At 37.5% G+C, this 23,723-nt stretch overlaps 1 pseudogene; it reads left to right on the forward strand.

Moving 5' to 3' along the window:
* The first annotated feature begins 256 nt into the window (after positions 1–256).
* The window catches only part of LOC110151250 (cytochrome P450 2C19-like), a 36,127-nt pseudogene continuing 12,660 nt past the window's right edge, over positions 257–23,723 (forward strand).

The following is a 23,723-nucleotide window of genomic DNA, read 5'->3' on the forward strand; positions in this document are numbered from 1 at the left end:
AATAAAAATGGTATAGAATATACTGATTGTCTTCAAAGTCATAAATTTGCAACTGATCATTGACTTGAATCCAGAGTTTTGAGCTGTTTTTTGGCATCAAGTTATTTATTTCAGTGGTTCTCAATCCTGACTGCACAGTGGGAATTTTTTTTTTTTTTAATTATCAAACATGGATCCCAGCCCAGTACATGTAAATGACTATCTCTGAAGTCATCACTGGACAGAGGGAAAACAAGACTAAAGGACACTTTAATTTTATCTTTATCAGTGGCCAAAGTCCCCTCAGAATAGAGCATAAAGTGGATGTGATTGATATCTTTAGTCCTCAGAGAGACCAGTGTTGAATCAGCAGGGACTTAGGTTTCAGGCTCACAGTCGTCTGAGTGAGAAGAGACGGCGTCAATGGATCTGGCTGTGGCCCTGGTGCTCTGTCTCTGCTCTCTGCTTCTCCTGTCACTCTGGAAACAGAGCTCTGGGAAAGGGAAGCTCCCGCCGGGCCCCACTCCTCTCCCGATTCTTGGAAACATCCTACAGTTAGATGTTAAGAACATCAGCAAATCTTTAACCAATGTAAGTAGACTTCATGCTCCTCCAGTGGCATGAAAAGGGTAAGTAAAGTAAGTCCAATTTTAAAAATCATATATATTTCTCTGGGCACATTGTTTTTTTGTTTTGTTTTTTTCTTTTACTTTTTAAATTGTATTTATTTATTTTTGAGTGCATTGGGTCTTCCTTGCTGCACACAAGCTTTCTTGAGCTGTGGCAGATTGGAGCTACTCTCTAGCCATGGTGGACAGGCTTCTCATTGTGGTGGCTTCTCTTGTTATGGAGCATGGGCCCTAGGGCACATGGGCTCAGGAGTTGTGGAAAACAGGCTTAGTTGCCCTGTGGCATAAGGAATCATTCTGCACCAGGGATTGAACTTTCATCAGCAGGTGAATTCTCAACCACTGGACCACCAGGAAAGTCCTGGGCACGTTGTTAAAACAGATCAGCAAATTACTCCCTGTAAATTCTGGTATTTCTTTTCCCTTTTCTGGCCTGTCATTGTCATAAGTAAGAAACAAAGTAATGTGTTTTGTGAGCAGGGAAATATTTGTCTTTTCATAATGTAACAGAATCAAAATAATAAACTGGCAAAAGCTGCAAGTGTTACTTCCCTCCTTTGTTTCACAGCCATTTGCTGTGGTTTGGGACTGAAAGTAAATGATAAGTGTTTTGTGATTAGAGATTTCCTTGCAGAAGTCTTTTACTATATAAGCTGTGTGTCTTGTAAAAAATGGCCATGAAAATAAGAACTTTTCTGAAGAAGCACATTGTGCTTGTTGTTAAGGAAATAGCCCTGCATTCAGCACAAGCATGAGTGAATGAGAGAAAGAAGTCACCAGTCAGGGTCCCACTGGGGGCAGCAGCACTCATTTGGATTCTGCAGGAAGCTGCTGTCTGTACCCTGTAAATACTGCAGGATGGAAGATGTTGTTCCTCCATGAGATATGCATGTCCTGAGGCTGCCTCTATGAAGCTTTGTAACACCAGTGGATCTCAAACTAAGTTGTGCATTAGAGTTATCTGAATTTGTTTTTTAAAATATGGAATTCTAGTATTTATCATAGGGCTAACGAATATGAATTCCCATTGGAAGAACCCTACACGTGGTTCTGAAGCAGTCAGCTAGGTGATGGTTTAAAGGTGGGCCTCGGGGATTGATGCATTGCTCCTTAAGGATGAGCAGGTGAATAAGAGTTTCAAATTTAAATCTTCTATGTAGTACTCATGGGATGCTGGAAAGGAAATGGAATTCCCCAACCTGTTTCTTTCTTTATTGTTGTTGTTGTTCAGTTGTTCAGTTGTGTCTGACTCTGCTACCCCGTGGACTGCAGCACACCAGGCTTCCCTGTCCATCACCATCTCCTGGAGCTTGCTCAAATTCATGTCCATTTAGTCAGTGATGCCATCCAACCATCTTGTCCTCTGTTGTCCCCTTCTCCTCCTGCCTTCAGTCTTTCCCAGCATCAGGGTCTTTTCAAATGAGTCAGCTCTTCCCATCAGGTGGCCAAAGCACTGGAGCTTCAGCTTCAGCATCAGTCCTTCCAATGAATAGTCAGGGTTGATTTCTTTTAGGATTGACTGGTTTGATCTCCTTGCAATCCAAGGGACTCTGAAAAGTCTTCTCCAACACTACAATTCAAAAGCATCAATTCTTCAGCTCTCAGCCTTCTTTATGGTTCAGCTCTCACATACATACATAAGTACGGGAAAAACCATAGCTTTGACTAGATGGACTTTTGTCATCAGAGTAATGTCTCTGCTTTTTAACATGCTGTCTAGGTTGGTCATAGCTTTTCTTCCAAGGAGCAAGGTCTTTTAATTTCATGGCTGCAGTCACCATCTGCAGTGACTTTGGAGCCCAAGAAAATAAACTCTGTCACTGTTTCCATTGTTTCCCCATCTATTTGCCATGAAGTGATGGGACTGGATGCCATGATCTTAGTTTTTTGAATGTTGAGTTTTAAACCAGCTTTTTCACTCTCCTCTTTCACTTTCATCAAGAGGCTCTTTAGTTCCTCTTCGCTTTCTGCCATAAAGGTGGTGTCATCTGCATATCTGAGGTTATTGATATTTCTCCTGGCAATCTTGATTCCAGCTTGTGTTTCATCCAGCCCAGCATTTCTCATGATGTACTCCTGATTTATAAGCTGGGCAAATAAACCTGCTGAAGTTGCTAATATGAGGATTAATTATAATCTGGGTACCAGTTACTTGGGCCATTGCCTAGCATAACAGATCATCCATAAATGGAAACTGTAACAATTGCCATCATATTTATGTATTAAATTCAAAAATATTTAGGCTGTATGTGGCAGAATGAAAGCATAATAGTAGGATGATAACATTCTGCTTCAGGCACAATGTAGTTTCAAATATTGACTTCTTTTGCTCTTTTGTGCACCTCCTTTCACAGCTCTCAAAAGTCTATGGCCCTGTGTTCACTGTGTATTTTGGTGTGAAGCCCGTCGTGGTCTTGCATGGATATGAAGCAGTGAAAGAAGCCCTGATTGATCTGGGAGAGGAGTTTTCTGGAAGAGGCACGTTTCCATTGGCTGAAAGAAGCTAATAAAGGAAATGGTATGTGTCAAGCATTGGCAATGGAAGTGGGCAGGATGGAAACAGGAATTTGAAGAGCTCTCCATCAGAGCTTCGTCCATGTGGGAGGCTGCCAAGTGTCAGCTTACTTCTCCTTCCCTGGGACCCCCCTCCTAAGTCTCTGTTTCTCCTCCTGGTAGGAATCATTTTCAGCAATGGGAAGACTTGGAAGGAGATGCGGCGCTTCTCCCTCATGACCCTGAGAAATTTTGGGATGGGGAAGAGGAGCATTGAGGACCGAGTTCAACAGGAAGCCCGCTGCCTGGTGGAGGAGTTGAGAAAAACCAATGGTGGGTGATTCTATGCTCTGTAACTCTATCATTAAGTCTTCTCTCTCTCCAGTGATGCCCCTTGGAAGCATTTCAGGATGGGCCACATCTTTCCTATGAGTCATGACTGTCAGCCCTCATGTGGAGAGAGGGTTTGAAGCAGAGAATCAAGCGGGTTTTTGTGTATCTATGCTTGCTATGTGTGGACTTCTATGATTACACATACTGTGTGGTTACAAAAGGTCATTTATTCATAGTGTCTCTTGAGCCTTGTTTTAATATCAGAAATCGCTAAGAATAGTTTTGAGTCATTTCATGAAAGAGAGAGCAGTGGTTTTCCTGTATCATAAATGTGGTTTTCTGTTTTGGAGCATTTCACCAGGGAATACTTGTTAAGTGGACAGGGTGGGAATGACCTCTTTATGCCCTTATGGAGCATGAAACAAGTATCATATGTGTTTACTTAATTGAACTATATTCTTATAGTCAGTCTCACAGAAATAACTGACAGTTACTCCAGGATCCAGTCCTACAGTTCTGGCCAATAGTTATGTCATCTATGATTTCAGTCCATTAGGAATATCTCAGTTCAGTTCTCCTCAATCGTTGAGTTCCTCTGTAAAGGCATGAGTGCATGCTAAGTCCCTTCAGTCATGTCCGACTCTTTGTGACCTTATGGACTGTAGCCCACTAGGCTCCTCTATCCATAGGATTCTCCTAGCAAGAATACTGGAGTGTGCTGCTGTCCCCTCCTCCAGGGGATCTTCCCGACCCAGGGATTGAACCTGTGTCTCTTACGTCTCCTGCATTGGCAGGCAGGCTCTTTACCACTAGCTCCACCTGGGAAGCCCTCTCTGTAAAGGCAGCACTATTTAAAGATATCAGCATCAATGATTTCTTGCTAGTCAATACTCACTATATTAATATTTTGAAAAAGTATATGCTACAACATAATTCAGCACAATACACCGAACCAAGTGATTAATATGAAATGTTTTATTTAACTAGATTTCAACCTAATGAATACCCTTTTACCCTGCCTTCTTGAACTAGAATTTGACTCTGTTTTCAGTTTACCAAACTTTGTTTCATCGTTATTGGATTTTGATAACAAATTTATGGTAATTATTTACTTCCCACTACCAGGCACAAAGTGTTTGTCATAATGACTCTGATTTTTCAGCTTGTATTACAGATTACATGGTTTTAATTTTTTTATTAAATAAAATAAAATAATTAAAAATTAAATAAAAGTAAAGACTGAAAATCAGATTTCATGTGAATCACATATAGATGAAATTTCCCAAAGTTTTCATAATCACCCTCTACCTATAAAGTAAAATAAACTTTATTTTAACCTTACAAGCCTGGAATATAAAAGAGATTGGCATAGGAACCACTAAGTATACATGCTCCTTTTGTTCCATGCCCTACCTTTCTTTACAACACTTGAAAAATTTTTTATAGTAAACAACATATAACATGAGATCTATCCTCTTAACATTTTATTGTGTGCAGGACAGTATTATTAACTATAATCACACAGTAGTCCTCTAGAGCTTTCATCCTTCATGACTGTTATTCTCTACCCACTGGATTCTCCATTTCCTTTCCCCAAGGCCCTGCTAACCAGCAATCTACTTTCTATTTCTGTGAGTTTGACTTCTTTGGCTACTTCATCTAAGTGGAATTGTGCAACATTGGTCCTTTCATGACTGACTTTTTTATTTAGCAAAATATGCTCATGGGTCATCTATATTGTAGTATGTGACAAGATTTCTTTCATGTTTATGACTGAATAGTACTCCAGTGTGTGTATTTGCATATTTGATTTTTTGCTAATTATTGAGGGCTATTTAGGTTCTTTCCACCCCATGGCTATATCTATTTGAGATCCCAAATCAGTTCAGTTCTTTTGGATAAGAACTCATAAATGGGACTTCTGGGTAATATAGTAATTGTATTGAATATTTTTGATATTTGAGGAGCCTCCACAGTCAAAATATGAACACAAGGGCTGGTCCAATCACACCTTTGGTTATTGGTAAGCTGAGACAAGAGCAAAACTTAATGATTAGTGATGGTGGCATCATTTCAGATACCTATTGACCAATCTTCTTTATTTTTTTAAATGAACACAAGTTAAAAATGTTATATAACTCATTAATGAGGAAATAAGTTACAAGTAGTAACAGAGTGTTCCAACCAGGTTATAGGACAAGGGTGGAAAAGTACAAATTTATTTAGAGTAAAAACATGTTGATATGAATATGCAAATGAAGACAAAACTAGCTAGGAAAGTCAACTGAATCTCTACAGAACAGAGTTTGTATGTTTAGAGACAAGAATTATTTTGTGTCACTATCTATGGTTGAAAATTGAAAAAGTTGCAAAATATCTCCCATAATACAGAAGGGTGAACTATATAGATAGTGCATACTTTTCTACTGAACCATACATTTTCCCTACGTGGTAGCTGTAACTACACCTACATATCCAGGTTTTTAAAAAACCAACTTCCTGAACGGATGTGGTCTACACTCAATATTTCCCCCCAGCTTCATTGAGATATAATTGATACTGTGTGAGTTTAAAGTATACAATATGTTGATTTTATATACTCATATATTGCAATAGATTACTACCATAGCATTGTCTAGCACCTCCATCAAGTCCCATAATTACCTTTCTTTAGAGAACACATAAAATCTAATTTCTCAGTAATTTTTAGGTATGTAATATGGCTATGTTAACTCTAATAATATTGTCGTGCATTAGGTTCCCCAGAACTGATTCATTTTCTAACTGGAAATCTGTACTATTTGAGTGACATCTCCTTGTTTCCCTAACATCCTGCCCCCTAGAAACCATCCTTCTACTCTGCTTCTGTGTGTTCTTTTTTTTTTTTTTAGATTCCACATATAAGTGATTTCATATAGTATTTGGCTTGCCTGTCTTATTTCACTCAGCATAATATGCTCACGATATATTCAGTGGTAGCAAATACAAGGATTTCCTTCCTCTCATGGCTGAATAGTATTCCATTGTGTGTGTGTATGTATATATCACTCAAGTGCTGCACTTAAAGTGATATACAGTAGACACTTGAACAACATGGGTTTGAACTCATTGGTCCACTGATATGTGAATATTTTCCAGGAAGTACTTGCTACAGTACCACATGATTCATGCTTGGTTGGAGCCTGGAATATGTAACTGCAGATATGGAAAGTCAACTGTAAAGTTATACATGGACTTTCAACTGTGACCGGGTGGGATGGGGGTCAGTGCTCCATCCATGTGTTGTTCAAAGGTCAACTCTCTGTGTGTATATTTATTTTATCTTTATCCATTCAACAGTTGATGGAGACTTAGTTTGTCTCCATATCTTAGATATTGTGAAAAATGCTGCAATAAACATGAAGTACAGAAACCTCTATGATATTCTGTTTTCATTTGATTCAGAAGTAGCAATGCTGGATCATATGGTAGTTCTATTTTTAACTTATAGAGGAACTTCTACTCTGTTTTACATAGTGACTGTAGAAGTTTACATTCACACCAATAGTGTTTAAGTGCTCACTTTTCTCCACATCCCAGTCAACCATTGATATCTCTTGACTTTTGATGGCAGCCATTCTAATGTGTGTTTTTTGGTGTCGATCTCCATTTTCCTGACAATTGGTAATGTTGAGAACCTTTTATGCACTTGTTGGCCATTTGCATGTCTTTTGGGATAAATGTCTGTTCAGTTCCTCTGCCCATTTTTAACCAGGTTGCTTTTCTTTTTATTGTGTTCTATGAGTTCTCTATATATTTTGGATATTAACCCCTTATAAGAAATATGGCTTGCAAATATTTTCTCACATTTTTTAGGTTTCCTTTCATACTTATTTTGCTGTGCAGAAAAGCTTTTTACTTTGAGGTAGTCCCATCAGTTTACTTTTGACTTTATTGCTTGTGCTTTTGGTGTCACATTAAAAAAATCACATTGCCAAAACCATTCTCAAGGAGTATTTTCTCGAAGCTTTATTCTAGTAGTTTTTTGCTTTCAGGTCTTACATTGAAGTCTTTAATCCACTTAAAGTTAACTTTTGTGAGTGGTAAAGATAAGGGTCCTGTTTCATTCTTTTGCATGTGAATTTGTAGTTTTCCTAACACTATTTATTGAAGAGACTATCCTTCTCCATTGAGTATTCTTGGCTCCCTTGTCAAATATTAGTTGATAATATATGTATGGGTTTATTGCTGGGCTCTGAATTCTGTTGCATTGGTTTATGTGTTTGTTTTTTTGCCAGTACAATATTCTTTTGATATCTTAGCTTTGTAATATGACTTGAAATCAGAAATTTTAATTTGTTCAGCATTTTTCATTCTTCTTGGAATTTCTTTGGGTATTTGGGGTCTTTTTGTAATTACATGTGGATTTTTAGAATTATTTTTTGTATTTCTGTAAGAAATGCCATTAGAATTTGATAGAATTTGATAGAATTACAATGACTCTACAGACTGCTTTGGATATTATGGACAAAATAATAGTATTAATACTTCTGATTCATGGACACTAAATAGCTTTTCACTTATTCATGCCTTATTTAATTATTTTCATCCGTGTCTTTGAGAGATCAGTATACAACACTTTTATTTCATTGGTTAAATTTATTCCTAAGCATTTAATCATTTTATTGTGAGAAAAATGGGATTGTCTTCTTTATTTCTTTTTCAGACAGTTTGTTTTTAGTGTACAGAAATGCCAATCATTTTTTATGTTGACTTCATATCCTACAACTTTACTGAATTCACTGATTAGTTCTAACAGTTTTTAGTAGGGTCTTCAGGGTTTTCCATATATAAGGTCATTGCATGTGCAAACAGACTTTTTTACTTCTTCCTTTTCCTTTGTGTGTGTATGCATGCTCAGTCGTGTCTAACTCTACAACCCTAGGTACTGTAGCCCGTCAATCCTTTCTGTCCATGTTATTTTCCAAGCAAAAATACTGGAGTGGGTTGCCACTGAGAGACGGCTGGGGCTAGGAGTCCAGTACTATATTGAATAGGAGTGTAAGAGTGGGCATTCTTATTGTTCTTGATCCTAGAGGAAATCTTCCGATGTGTCATCTTTGAGTACAATGTTAGCTGTGGGGTTTTCATAGATCACTTTCAGTTGTAATGTCTCATTTTTTATATTGACTTCATATCCTATAACTTTACTGAATTAACTGATTAGTTCTAAGTTTTTAGTAGGGTCTTTAGGGCTTTCCAGATATAAGATCATAAGATGTGCAAGCAGACAGATTTTACTTCTTCCTTTTCCTTTGGACACATTTTATTTTTTTTTACTGAGAGATAGCTGTGGCCTGGACCCCCAGTACTATGTTGAATAGGAGTGGTAAGAGGAGGCAATCTTATATTTTTCCTGATCCTAGAGAAAAAGCCTTCAGACTGTCACCTTTGAGTATGATGTTAACTGTAGGTTTGTCATATATCATTTTATTATGTTGAGTAATATAGAAATGTTTTTATCAAGAAAGAATTTCTAATTTTGTCAAATGCTTTTCCTACATCGATTGTGTTGATTTTTGCTTTTCATTTTAATAATGTGGTATATTGCATTGATAAATTTGATATGTTCAAAAGAGTTTGAGAAGGATTGGCAATGTTTCTAATCCTTAAATGTTTGTGGAATTCACCAGTGAAACCATCTGGTTCTAGGCTTTTTTTGTTGTTGGGTTTTGATTGCTGATTTGACAACTTTATCATTTTTGATTTGTGAGATTTTCTATTTCTTCATGATTCAGTCCCAACAGCTTGTCTATCCATTTCTTCTATGCATTACAATTTGTTGATGTCATAGTAGTTGCTTCAACTTTTTTTCTATTTCTGTGGTATCAGTTGTAATGTCTCATCTTCACTTCTGATTGTTTTTCATTTGAATTTTCTCTTTTTTAATTAAAAATTTTTAAACAGCACTTGATATTTGGAGTGAGACTTTCTTGTACACCTTTTCATCCATTTATTTATTTGTTGTGTTTGGCTGCGTGGCATGTGGGATCTTTGTTCCCTGACCAGGGATCAAACACATGCCCCCTGTATCAGAAGTGCAGAGTCTCAACCACTGGACTGCCAGGGAAGTCCCTGCCCTCTCTCTTTTTTTAAAGATAATCTAGGTAAAGGTTTGTCATTTTATCTTTGAATTTCTATACTAGAGGTAATGGTGGTTTATGCACCACCGCTACATTACCGTGGGATTCTGGATTTGTCGATATATTTACCTATATCAGCAAGCTTTATACTTTTGTGTTATGTGTTGCTGTTCAGTGCCCTATTGTTTCAACTTTCATTAAAGTTTAGCACATTTTAGCATTTCTTGTAAGACATGTCTAGTGGTGATGAACACTTTCAGCTTTTATTTGTCCTTTATTGGAGAATTGTTTTGCTAGATATGTTAAGAGTTTTCTTGGTTGACATTTTTTTTTCTTTTTACTTAATCATTCCACTCATTTCTGGCCTGCAACATCTCTGCTTAGAAACCTGTTGTTAGTTCTATGATGCTTCTGTTGTAAGCGACTATTTCCTTGCTGCTATCACATTTCTCTCTTTATCTTTGACTTTTGGCAATTTGATTATAATGTATTTTGAAATACATTATAATGTATTTCATACATATAATGGATTCTTTTGTTCATCCTAGTTAGAGTGTGTTGGCCTTCTAGAATCTGAGTGTCAGTTTTCCCCCTATATGGAAAGTTTTTGCCACTATTTCTTCAAATAAGCTTTCTGTCCCTTTCTATCTCTCTTCCCCCTAACATGCATATTGATATAATTATTGGTGTTCTGTAAGCTTGTTAGGATTTCTTCATTCTTTTTCATATTTTTCCCTTTTGATCTTCTGATTAAATAATATGAGCATGGACTTAGTAGCTCTGAGGCATATGGGATCTTAGTTTCCCAACTGGGAATGGAACCCATGTCTCCTGCATGTGAAGGCAGATTCTTAACCATTGGACTACCAGGGAAGTCCTTGTTTGATTCTTTTTTGTGTTGTGTTTTGTCTCTTTGTTGACAGTCTCATTTTGTTCATGAATAATCCTCTTGAACTGATGAAGCATCTTTATCTTTATTAAAAATTCTTTGTTCATATAAGTAATATCTCCATTTCTTTAGGATCAGTTTCCAGAGATTTATTTTCTACCTTTAAGCCATGTTTCCTGCTTCTTTTTGTATTTTGTGACTTCCTGTTGGAATCCATGATTTTGAAAAAATAATTGCCAACCCTCCCAGTCTTTTTTTTTTAATGAGTAGTTCACAGCTGATTTGCCTTCTTTTTTAATTATTTAAATTTAATTAATTTATTTTAATTGGATGATAATTACTTTACATTATTGTGGCTCAGTATTTATATAAGGCAAAACCAGGTATCTTGGCTAGGGATTCTGGGGGCCTTTGAAATCTTTTACTTTTGAAAATGAAGATGCAACTTCTCTGGCCTTGAGTGTAAAATTTCACAATTAGTGAAGCTTGCCAAATTCATTTCAAGTAATCTCTTGTTCCCTTTGTTGTCTGTCTGCAGCAAGTTCCCTCTTAATACCCTGAATCAGATGAGACAGATTCCATGCCCTTGGGTAGCCCTGCAAAAAACCAGAGCACCATATGCAAGCTCTCCTCCTCTCCCATCCCCTTCAAGAAACAGCCTGAAGTGGTTCACTTTCTCTAGATTGTGCCAAGCCACACTGGCCATAGCAAAGCACTATCCTCACTTTCCTTTATTTTCAGTGGTCCCAGACATCCGTACAATCCTAGTTCTGAGAACACTCCAAGTTAGTTAAGATAGAAACCATTTCCTAAAGAAGCCCCTGAAAAGTCAGTTCATTTGGATGCATGCTTCATCCTTCTGTTTCCTGCAATGGAGTAGTCACCGCCTTGGCCATTCTCTTCCAGCATTGGGTTGTGCCAGGTTGGGGGAGTTGCTAATACAGGAAAAATGAAATTTCACTTTTTTAAGTTTTAATATGGCTATTCTTAGCTGTGTACTCATCTATGGTACTGCAACACTTAACTGGATTCTGAAAACCTCATTAAAATTTTTACTGCATTTATCATTTCTAAATCAGTGTTTCTATGGGAGAACATGGGCTAGGACACCATCTTCCTGATGTCACTCTGTCAGTATATTATTGATTCAAGTAATTCTTAATCTATAGATATGAACATTTTATCTCTCCACATAATGAATTTTCATTGATCATTTCATTGAAGCAATTTTGTTTTATAGATCTCCTACCACAAAAGAAAACTTTTCCTCTAATGTGATTTCTTTACTGGAAATATGATAATTTTGGTTTCAATGATGCATTTAAAACTGATTGAAATATACTGTTCTGTTGCTAGCTACACAGAACAATATACCAGATGTTCACACAGGGCAACTCTGTCCAAATAATTAATTTTTGACCTGAAAAGAAATGATTAACATTTAATTCCTAGGGAGACAATTTTTTAAAAAGTTTTCATCAATTTGCCTTTTCTGCTTCACTTACTTGGGATTTATGTTTGAAACAGAAAATTTACATTTTATTCATATTTTTCTATGATCCAGCATATGTTGGCAATTTGATCTCTGGTTCCTCTGCCTTTTCTACATCCAGCTTGTTCATCTGGAAGTTCTTGGTTCATGTACTGCTGAAGCCTAGCTTAAAGGATTTTTGGGATGATAGAAAAGGCAAGGGAATTCTAAAAAATTCGTCTGCTTCTGCTTCCTTAACTCTGCTAAAGCTTTTGACTGTGTGTTGTTGTTCAGTCCCTTGGTTGTGTCCAACTCTTTGCAACTCCATGGACTGCAGGACACCAGGCTTCCTTGTCCTTCACCATCTCCTGGAGCTTACTCAAACTTATGCCCATTGAGTCAGTGATGCCATCCAACCATCTCGTCCTCTGTCATGCCCTTCTCCTCCTGCCTTCAATCTTTCCAAGCATCAGGGTCTTTTCAAATGGATCAGCTCTTGGCATCAGGGTGGCCAAAGCATTGGAGCTTCAGCTTCAGCATCAGTCCTTCCAACGAATATTCAGGGTTGATTTCCTTTAGATTGACTGATTTGGTATCCTTGTGGTTCAAGGGACTCCCCCACAGCCTTCTTCAACACGACAGTTCAAAAGCATCAACTCTTCCGCACTCAGCCTTCTTTATGGTCCAACTCTCACATCCATACATTACTACTGGAAAAACCATAGCTTTGACAAGACGGACTTTTGTTGCAAAGTAATGTCTCTGTTTTTACTATGCTATCTAGGCTTGTCATAGCTTTTCTTCCAAGGAGCAGGTGTCTTTTAATTTCATGGCTTCAGGCACCATCTGCAGTGATTTTGGAGCCCCCCAAAAATAAAGTTTGTCACTGTTTCCATTGTTCCCCATTTATTTGCCATGAAGTGAATGGAACCAGATGTTATGATCTTTGTTCTTTGAAAGTTGAGTTTTAAGCCAACTTTTTCACTCTGCTCTTTCACTTTCATCAGGAGGCTCTTTAGTTCTTCACTTTCTGCCATAAGGGTGGTATGATGTGAATATCTGAGGTTATTGATGCTTCTCCTAGCAATCTTGATTTCAGCTTGTGCTTCATCTAGCCCAGCATTTCCCATGATGTACTCTGCATAGAAGTTAAATAAACAGCATGACAATAGACAGCCTTGTCATACATTTTTCCCAATTTTGAAAAGTCTGCTGTTCTAGGTCCAGTTCTAACTGTTGCTTCTTGACTTGCTTACAGGTTTCTTAGGAAGCAAGTGAGGTGGTCTGGTATTCCCATCTCTTTCATAATTTTCCAGTTGTTGTGATCCACACAGTCAAAGGCTTTAGCGTAGTCAATGAAGCAGAAGTAAATGTTTTTCTGGAACTCTCTTGCTTTTTCTAAGATCCAACAGATGTTGACAATTTCACCTCTTGTTCCTCTGCATCTTGAACATCTGGAAGTTCTTGGTTCACATACTGTTGAAGCCTCGCTTAGAGAATTTTGAATATTATTTTGCTAGCATGTGAAATGAGTGAAATTGTGCAGTAGTTTGAATATTCTTTGGCATTGCCTTTCTTTGGGATTGGAATGAAAACTGACTTTTCCAGTCCTGTGGCCACTGTGGAGTTTTCCAAATTTGCTGGCATATTGAGTGCAGCACTTTAACAGCATCGTTTTTTTAGAATTTGAAATAGCTCAGCTGGAATTCCATCACCTCCAGTATCTTTTTCACATGATGTTTCCTAAGGCCCACTTGACTTCACACTCCAGGGTGTCTGGCTCGAGGTGAGTGATCACACCATTGTGGTTATCTGGGTCGTTAAGATCTTTTTTGTATAGTTCTTCTGCATATTCTTGCCACCTCTTTTAATATCTTCTGGTTGGGTCCATGCCATTTCTGTCCTTTATTGTGCCATCTTTGCATGAAATGTTCCCTTGGTATCTCTAATTTTCTTGAAGAGATCTCTAGTCTTTCCCATTCTATTGTTTTCCTCTATTTCTTAGCATTGATCACTTAGGAAGGCTTTCTCATTTCTCCTTGCTACTCTTTGGAACTCTGTGTTCGGGTGGGTAAACCTTTCCTTTTCTCCATTGATTGTGTGGATCACAACAAACTGTGGAATATTCTTAAGGAGATGGAAATACCAGATCACCTGGTATGGATTGACTGGTTTCATCTCCTTGCTGTCCAAGGGCCTCTCAAGAGTCTTCTGCAGCACCACAGTTCGAAAATATCAGCTCTTCAGCTCTCAGCCTTCTTTTTTGTCCAACTCTCACATCTATACCTGACTACTTTTAAAATCATAACTTTGACTATATGGACCTTTGTGGGCAAAATGATGTCTCTGCTTTTTAGAACACTGTCTGGCTTTGACATAGCTATTCTGCCAAGGAGCTAGCATCTTTTAATTTTGCAGCTTCAGTCACTGATTTTGGAGCCAAAGAGCATGAAATCTGACACTTTGTGCCAGTCTATTTGCCATGAAGAGATAGGATCAGACACCATGATCTTAGCTTTTTGAATGTTCAGTTTTAAGCCAGCTTTTTTCACTCTCCTCTTTCACCTTCACCATGAATCTCTTTAGTTCTTCTTCACTTTCTGTCATTAAAGTGGTATCATCAACACTGAATATGCTTTGGAAGGACTGATGCTGAAGCTGAAGCTCCAATACTTTGGCCACCAGATGCGAAGAGTTGACTCATTGGAAAAGATCCTGATGCTGGGAAAAATTGAGGGCAAGGGGTGACAGAGGATAAGATGATTGAATGATATCACTGACTCAATGGACATGAGCTTAAGCAAAGTTAGGGAGATAATGATGGACAGAAGTCTGGTGTGCTGCAGTTCGTGAGGTCACAAAGAGACAGACATGAATTAGTGACTGAACAATAACAAAAATTCATATTTTAAACAAGAAACCCATTTTATAAAAAGTTATTTTTCTTGCTCTCATTTGTTTTATTTGTTTTTTGTTGGAGGATTTTTGCTTTACAATGTTGTGGTGGCCAACACTGTTCATTTGTATTAGTTTTTTCTCATACAGCATGGATACTTGCTGCTTTTTGAAAATCTGTTCCTTTAAATACATGAATTCACCTACAGTCTCTGTTTAACTTCCGTGTTGATTCTAGAGATGATTCTTTCAACTATTCATTATATAAAACATTTTGAGGTTCTCACTATTCTCTTTTTTTCTTTATCAGTGCTTTATTTTCTATAGGTTTTGGAAACAGATAATATTCAGCGCTGATAAGTTTAGGTTATAAAATGATATAAAAATAGTCTTTTAACCTGTTTTCTTTATTTTTTCCTTCAACTTAACAGTCCCCTTGGGTGAAAAGAGTACAAGTTAAGGCAGTGGATTTAAATTGAATTTTTTGTCAAAAACCATTATTTACAAGGCTAGGGTGAAATGATCTACTCAGGTTAAGGTAAAAGTGATGCGTTGATTTTATGCATGTGGAATACTTTGTTGTTAAGGGAAATAGCAGGTAAAATATTGCCTTGTGAAAATGAAAGTCACTCAGTCACGTCCAACTCTTTGCAACCCCATGGACTATCCATGGAATTCTCCAGGCCAGAATACTGGAGTGGGTAGCCTTTCCCTTCTCCAGGGGATCTTCCCAACCCAGGGTAATCGAACCCAGGTCTCCTGCACTGCAGGCAGATTCTTTACCAGCTGAGCCACAAGGAAGCCCAAAATATTGCTTTAGAGTTTCTAAAATTACCTTTACCTCCTATCTTAAATACAAATGTCTCGTGTATGTTTTCTTTTTTTTTTCATTTATATTAATTAGTTGGAGACTAATTACTTTACAATATTGTAGTGGTTTTGTCATACATTGACATGAATCAGCCATGGATTTACATGTATTCCTCATCCTGATACCCCCTCCCACCTCCCTCTCCACCCCATCCCTCTGGGTCTTTCAGTGCACTAGGTCCGAGCACTTGTCTCATGCATCCAACCTGGGCTGGTGATCTGTTTCACCCTAGGTAATATACATGTTTCGATGCTGTTCTCTTGAAACATCCCACCCTCGCCTTCTCCCACAGAGTCCAAAAGTCTGTTCTATACATCTGTGTCTCTTTTTCTGTTTTGCATATAGGGTTATCGTTACCATCTTTCTAAATTCACATATATATGTGTTAGTATACTGTAATGGTCTTTATCTTTCTGGCTTACTTCGCTCTGTATAATGGGCTCCAGTTTCATCCATCTCATTAGAACTGATTCAAATGAATTCTTTTTAATGGCTGAGTAATATTCCATGGTGTATATGTACCACAGCTTCCTTATCCATTCGTCTGCTGATGGGCATCTAGGTTGCTTCCATGTCCTGGCTATTATAAACAGTGCTGCAATGAACATTGGGGTGCATGTGTCTCTTTCAGATCTGGTTTCCTCGGTGTGTATGCCCAGAAGTGGGATTGCTGGGTCATATGGCAGTTCTATTTCCAGTTTTTTAAGAAATCTCCACACTGTTTTCCATAGCGGGTGTACTAGTTTGCATTCCCACCAACAGTGTAAAACGGTTCCCTTTTCTCCACACTCTCTTCGTGTATGTTTTAATGACATGTTTAAATTGTTTGTTATTCTTTAGGGTTGCCCTGTGACCCCACTTTCATCCTGGGCTGTGCTCCCTGCAATGTGATCTGCTCCATTATTTTCCAGAACCGTTTTGATTATAAAGATCCGATTTTTCTAGATCTAATGGAAAAACTGAATGAAATCCTCAGGATTCTGAGCTCTCCATGGGTTCAGGTGAGGTCAAGGTCCTTTCTTCTCCAGGAATCATTTCTGCTTTTTTCTCCATGAGGTCCAGATACACCAAGCTGCGAGGCGAATGTGTGGACAGCACAGTCCTGCCCAGAGCTTAGTATCACAGAGTGCTCATCTGGGGACGATGGTGGAGCCCTTTAATGATAGACAGGAAAATTCGTGCCCAGAATACAGAACAGTAATTCAATCCTATTGACACTGTTCAGTGGTTTTCCCACCAATTTCCAAAACCACTTTCCATAAACTATTTTGGTAGCTTCCCCAAAGCATGCCTACATCAGTAGAAGGACTTCCATGTCCTTCTGGAAAGCCTTCCATTGCCCACAAGCCTTATCACCCAGTCACCACTTAAGGACTTCTTTGGCACATTAAGTTGGCAGAAATATCTGTATTTGGAAAGGAAAAGAATGTCTCTTTCAAAGGGGGAGAGTACTGCCAGGGGACACTGACTAGGACAGGAATGTTTGGTTCTACAATTGGCATCTTAACTGACAATGTAATTGCTTTGGGGATGATAAAGGTGATTGGGGTTTTTTGGTGTAGGAACCACAAACCCACATCATAGGTGTACCTTTGCTGAGCTGACATGTTCTGCCCTCTACCTAAAAGACAATGATGTGACCTTGCAGAGGGCACTTAATTGCTCTGGGGGCCAGTGACTTTATCACATGAGTTAAGTTTCATGGTTTTTAGTATTCTTTCAGTCCTGAAACATGATCTCATGTTTGAGTCTATGAGACAGCAGTAGAAACATCAGGGACCAGCTCTGGACTGGATATCAGGTTGTCCAAACTCTCTTTACCTTTGTTTTTTGTCATCTACAAAATGTGAGTCATAGTATTTCATGCCATCTCATATTTCATGATAGAAGGGAAGAGTTGATATAAGAAAATGAGACAATTTTTATAACAGTGCTTTTATACTATACATATAATATACAATTATAGGAAATGATTATCATCTTTGATCCCTGGTCAGAATGTTCTCACTCATAGACATCTATCAGTATAGCAAATTATGTACCTGTACGGTAAGAATTTCCCTCAATACAGAGATCATGTTATATTAATACTTATAATACCATTTCTGATCAGGGTTTGGCTTATGGTATAGAAGTATTATTAAAGTGATATTTATTTAATAAACAGTTGTTTCTCTCCTAGGTTTGCAATAATTTCCCTGCACTCATTGATTATTTACCAGGAAGTCATAACAAAGTACTTAAAAATGTTGCTGATATAAAAAGTTATGCGTTGGAGAAAGCAATGGAACACAAAGCATCCCTGGATATTAACAACCCTCGGGACTATATTGACTGTTTCCTGATCAGAATGGAGCAGGTAAAATGTTAATGACAGTTCAGTTATCTAATTGTTGTGCATTCTGTGGCTCATTGACTAGCTCTGTATTTACCAGAGTTATTTTAATGGTCAGGGAAGCAATTCTGTCAAGCATTTTAAATACCTATTGTGTGCATGATAAGTAGAAAAATTGATCCTGCTCTTTGTACACTAAGAATCTACCCAAAGAGAGACAGAATGACACCTCAGGTGTCAACAACAACAAGTTGTTGTTTATTTGCTAAGTTGTGTCCAGTTATTTTGAGAAAATACAAAATATCATGTTGTAATGTGAAGATGATCATGGTAATTGCATACACTGTGTGAGGGAATGGAAAAGAATGGCTTAAGGCAGCTGACCTTCCTGTATGTCCAGTGGTTGGAAATATGATAATATATTTGCATTGAAAGACAGGGGAGGGAATTTCAGATGGGTGTATCCTGTATTCAGCAGTGCAGAGAAGTGTGATTGGAAAGAGTAGGTGGATGGAAGAGCGAAACCTTAATTGAGTGTAAAGTAAAATGGATTGACATAGATATGGAATTGGAAGTTGGTGTCTGTGAGCGCGATTTGTGGAAAAGAGTGTTTTTCCCACATGAGTCATCTTGACATCCTTGTTAGAAATTAGTTGACTCAAAATGTGGGGGTTTATTTGTGTAATCTCAATTCTATTTTGATAATCTCTGTCAGTCCTTATGTCAGTATCACATCATCTGGTGGTCTTAATTACTAGCTTTGTAGTTAGTTTTGAAATTGAAACATCCTTTAACTTTGTTGTTCTTTCTAAAGATTCTTTTGGCTTTAGTGATCTCTTAAATTTCCACGTGTATATTAGAATAAACTTGTCAATTTATACCAAGAAGGCAGTAGTGATTTTGAGAGGGATTGCAAAATTTTAGTGAGCCTATGCCTCTGGACTGTTAACTTCATGTGTGTTCCTCAGTGTTTTTCTCCCTCCTTAGATTTGGCAGGAAAGCAAGAGTGGGCCAGAGCTGGGAATCTCACTTCTCCCACAGCTAGAGCTAGCTGAATGGGGTATTTCTCTACTCTCAGGTCAGTTAGTGTCTGATAAAACCCTAGCAGGTGAGGCTCTGGTTAACTAGCTTCTCTTGAGGACAGGCCTTCTTAAGACTGTATTTAGCTACTCAATCTTGCAATATCTCTTTTCTTCTTTCACATTCAACATATTTGTATATTTAGGTCTTAAGTGACTTTCTTGTAGACAATGTAGATTTTTATTTCTAATTTGAGGAATTAATATAGTAAACATATAATGTATTAGCATTAGATGTACAACATAAAGATTCAATATATGCATGTATTGCAAAATGATCACCACAATAAGTCTAATTAACATCCATCTCACATATAATTGCATTTTTTTCTTGTGATAAGAATTTTTAAGATTTACCTTCCTAGAAACGTGCGAATTTACAATACAGTATTAACTATAGTTATCATGCTGTATTGCACATCCTTAGGACTTATTTATATTTTACAACTGGAAGTTTGTACTTTTTGACCACGTTCATTTATTTTCAACCCTCTTCATCTCTGACAGCCACCAATGTGTTCTCTGCATTTATGAGTTCAGGTTTTTATTTTATAGTTCACATATGTGTGCATGCTCAGTCGCTCAGTTGTATCCGACTCTTTGTGACCCCATGGACTGTAGCCCACGAGGCTCCTCTGTCCATGGGATTCTCAAATTGCTGTTTCCTACTCCAGGGGATCTTCCTGACTTAGGGATCAAACCCAGGTCTCTTGTGTCTCTTGCTTTGGTAGGTGGATTCTTTAGCACTGCACTTCTGAGAAAGCCCATAGTTCACATATAGGTGAGATAATATATTTTATTTTCTCTTCCTGATTTATTCCATTTAGCATAATGCCTTCTAGTCCCATTCATGCAATCATAAATGGCAGGATTTCCTTCCTTTTTATGGCTATATTATACTCCATTATAAGTGGGATATTTATATACATGGTTTAAAATGATTAGATATAGTGAATGATTTACTTTAGTATACTACTTTTTATTGTAAAAAGTACAATACCAGAAACTTTCTGGTAAGTTTTTTAGTTTTACTGGTATTGTACTTTTAGCTCCTGAATTTCTATTGGTTCTTTATTATAATGCAGTTCTCATTATTGATATTCCCTATTGTTCTGACACTTTTCTGATATTCTTAGTTCTTTGTATATGGCTTCCTTCATCTCTTTGCACATACCTAAGACATGTATCTTATAGTTTTTAATCTAGTATTTCCAGTGTCTGGGCTTCCTCACCAGTGGTTTGTGTCAATTTTTTTTCAGCTATTAACATACTTATATGTTTTATATAATGTAATGTGATAACTCTTGAAATAAGATTTTATGCACTTCTAACAATTGCTATTGTTATTTGATGAAGACTGTATTCATTCCTTTGTGTAGTAACTTTTCCAGATTATTTTTGCCAAGACTATTTTCTTATCTTATGTGGTCACTTGACTTTCTGTTCTGTTATCTCCATGGTCATAGTGGCCTTACAGAAATTCTATTAAATACCTATACCTAAATATAAATAGGAAAAGAAAGCATTCTCTTTATGTTTTCAATGAAAGCCATGGAGATTGAAACAGTGGCTGTCCTCTGTGCCAGCCTCTCGGTGATCCAAACACACAATCCCAATGTAGAAAAATGTGGTCCAGTTTTCTGCTCTGAGATCCGCTGGCTACACCACAAATACAGTCCACACTTTCCATAACTGTCTGCCTTGGAACTGGGTTATGAGGAATGTTAACCAGCATGGGAGATGTCACATTTATAAGACATTGCACTTAAGCACATCGGCTGCAAATGTCTAACTAGTTTCTAGAATCCCAAAGTAGTTGCTCAGATACTTTGTGCATGGCCAGTTGTTGTTTCAGTGGAGGGATGGATTTCTGAAACTTCCTATCTGCCTTCTTTGTGACATTAATTCAGTAATGCTATCATAACAATACTGAGTGTTTTGATCTATGTTGAGGAAGGCTTTTTATTTATATGCATGCTAAGTCACTTCAGTCCTATCTGACTCTGTAGACTGCAGCCTGCCAGGCTCCCCTGTCCATGGGATCCTCCAGGCAAGAATACTGGAGTGGGTTGTCACACCCTCCTCCAAGAGATCTTCCCAACTCAGGGATCAAACCTGTGTCTCCTCCATCTACCTGCACTGGCCAGTGGGTTCTTTACCACTAGCGCCACCTGGGAAGGTTTTCTTTAATCTTTCAACATTGTTTTATATAATTCCTTTCAGCAGTGTTTTCTATAGCCTAATAATGATAGGCTATATACACATAACCGCTTCATCTTCAAATCCAATTCAAGAAATGAAAATATTAATATTGTTTTATGAGTTCACTGCCTTTCTTACTGACTTTTGAATTGACAAGCTTGTAGCTTGTGTAAAGTCAAAGGCGATGACTCTTTTTCTAAAAAATATACTCATTCAGAGTGTTTGGTCTCCCTGGAGTGTGTTTATTACTTAATATTAGACATGGCACTGGACCACTGGAGGTTGCAAATGCATTGTGAAATTAATACTGGCCTAAGGACAGGTTCACAATGTTTTTGCATGTTAGCAGTCCCTTCTACTCAGTATTTAAAGCAGCCTGCTTACTTTTACTTGTCAAATGCTTTTTTGTTATTATTGTTCTAATTCTGTGAAAAATGCTCTTGGTAATTTGATAGGGATTACACTGAATCTGTAGATTACCTTGGGTAGTATAGTCATTTTCACAATATTGATTCTTCTGATCTACAAACATGATATATCTTTCCATCTGTTTATGTCATCTTTGATTTTTTTCATTGGGATCTTATAGTTCTCTGAGTACAGATCTTTTGCCTCATTAGGTAGGTTTATGCCTAGATACTTTATTCTTTTTGGTGTGATGACAAATGGGTCTGTTTCCTTCATTTCTCGTTCTGATCTTTCGTTGTTAGTGTATAGGAATGAAAGAGATTTCTTTTCTATGTATTAATGTTGTATCCTGCAGCTTTACCAAATTCATCAATGAGATCTAGTAGTTTATGGTAGCATCTTTAGGATTTTCTGTGTATAATATCATGTATAATACCATTAGTTGCAGTGTGGTGGGTGTGTGCTCAGTCATGTCCGATCCATTGGTTATTTAATAACATATTGTTCAACCTCCATGTGTTTGTGTTTTATACATTTTTTTCCTGTAATTGATATCTAATCTCATAGCCTTGTGGTTGAAAAAGTTTCTTGATTTGATTTCAATTTTCTAAAATTTACTGAGTTTTGATTTGTGACCCAAGATGATATCCTGGAGAATGTTCCGTGTGTGCTTGACAAAAAAGTGTATTTTGCTGCCTTTGAATGGAATGTCCAATTAATATTTTTTATATATCTAGGACAGTAAGTTTGTCTAGTCTAATGAGTTATTTAAGGTTTGTGTTTTGTTCTTAATTTTCTGTCTGGATGATCTGTCCCGTGCTGTAAGTTTAAGTTGCCCACTATTGTTTTGTTACTATAGATTTCCCCTTTAATGGCTGTTAGCATTTGCCTGATACACTGAAGTGCCCCTATGTTGGGTGCATATGTATTTACAATTGTTACATCTTCTTGGATTGATCCTTCATAATTATGAACTGTCCTTCCTTGTCTCTTGTAACAGTATTTAATTTGCTTGTTTATCTTTATTTATTTGGCTGTACCAGGTCTTAGTTGTGGCATGCAGGATCTTCTAATTGTGGCATGTGAACACTTAGTTGCAGCATGTGGGATTTAGTTCCCCAACCAGGGATCAAACCTGGGCCCCCTGCATTGGAGTGCAGAGTCTTAGTCACTGGACCACCAAGAAAATTCCAGTCTTTATTTTAAAGTCTATTTTGTCAATATGAGTATTGCTACTCCAGCTTTCTTTTGATTTCCATTTGTATGGACTGTCTTTTTCCATGCCTTCACTTTCAAACTATCAAATGCTTGTTTTGACTAAGAAAGAGGAAGTGTACCAGTAAGCTTCTTTTTATATCTTGTTTACAAAAAATTAAACTGCATAACCTGAAAGTGAATATGTTAGTCACTCAGTTGTGTCTGCCTCTTTGCAACTTCATGGATTGGAGCCCGCCAGGCTTCTCTCTGTCCATGGAATACTCCAGGCAAGAATACTGGAGTGGGTAACCATTCCAATATCCAGGGAATGGAGAAGCCATTGCCTTCTCCAGGGGATTTTCCCTAACCAGGAATCAAACTGAGTCTCCTGCATTGCAGGAAGATTCTTTACCATCTGAACCACTACCTAAATGCAAAAGAAGCTGATGAATGGAACTTTTAGGCAAATGAGGAATAAGGCAGGAGAAAATGGCATTTAAGTCAACTGATCTATAATATTTTGTTTTTCTGTACAGTGGTTTTTTTTTTTTTTTTTTCTGTAATTGCCAAGTAGTTTGTATGTTGCCTTAACTTTAAAAAACCATGAGCTATTTTGGATTAAGGGCAATTCTGATGAACTAGCTTGTCAAACAATTTTATCAAATCATTCCTAGGAAAAACAAAATCAACAATTGGAGTTTACTCTTGAAAACTTGACAACCACTGTATTTGATTTGTTTGGAGCTGGGACAGAGTCGACAAGCACCACTCTGAGATATGGGCTCCTCCTGCTGCTGAAGCACCCAGAGGTCACAGGTAT

This window comes from Odocoileus virginianus, unplaced genomic scaffold (assembly GCF_023699985.2).
Source record: "Odocoileus virginianus isolate 20LAN1187 ecotype Illinois unplaced genomic scaffold, Ovbor_1.2 Unplaced_Contig_49, whole genome shotgun sequence".
In the NCBI taxonomy this organism is placed as follows: domain Eukaryota; kingdom Metazoa; phylum Chordata; class Mammalia; order Artiodactyla; family Cervidae; genus Odocoileus; species Odocoileus virginianus.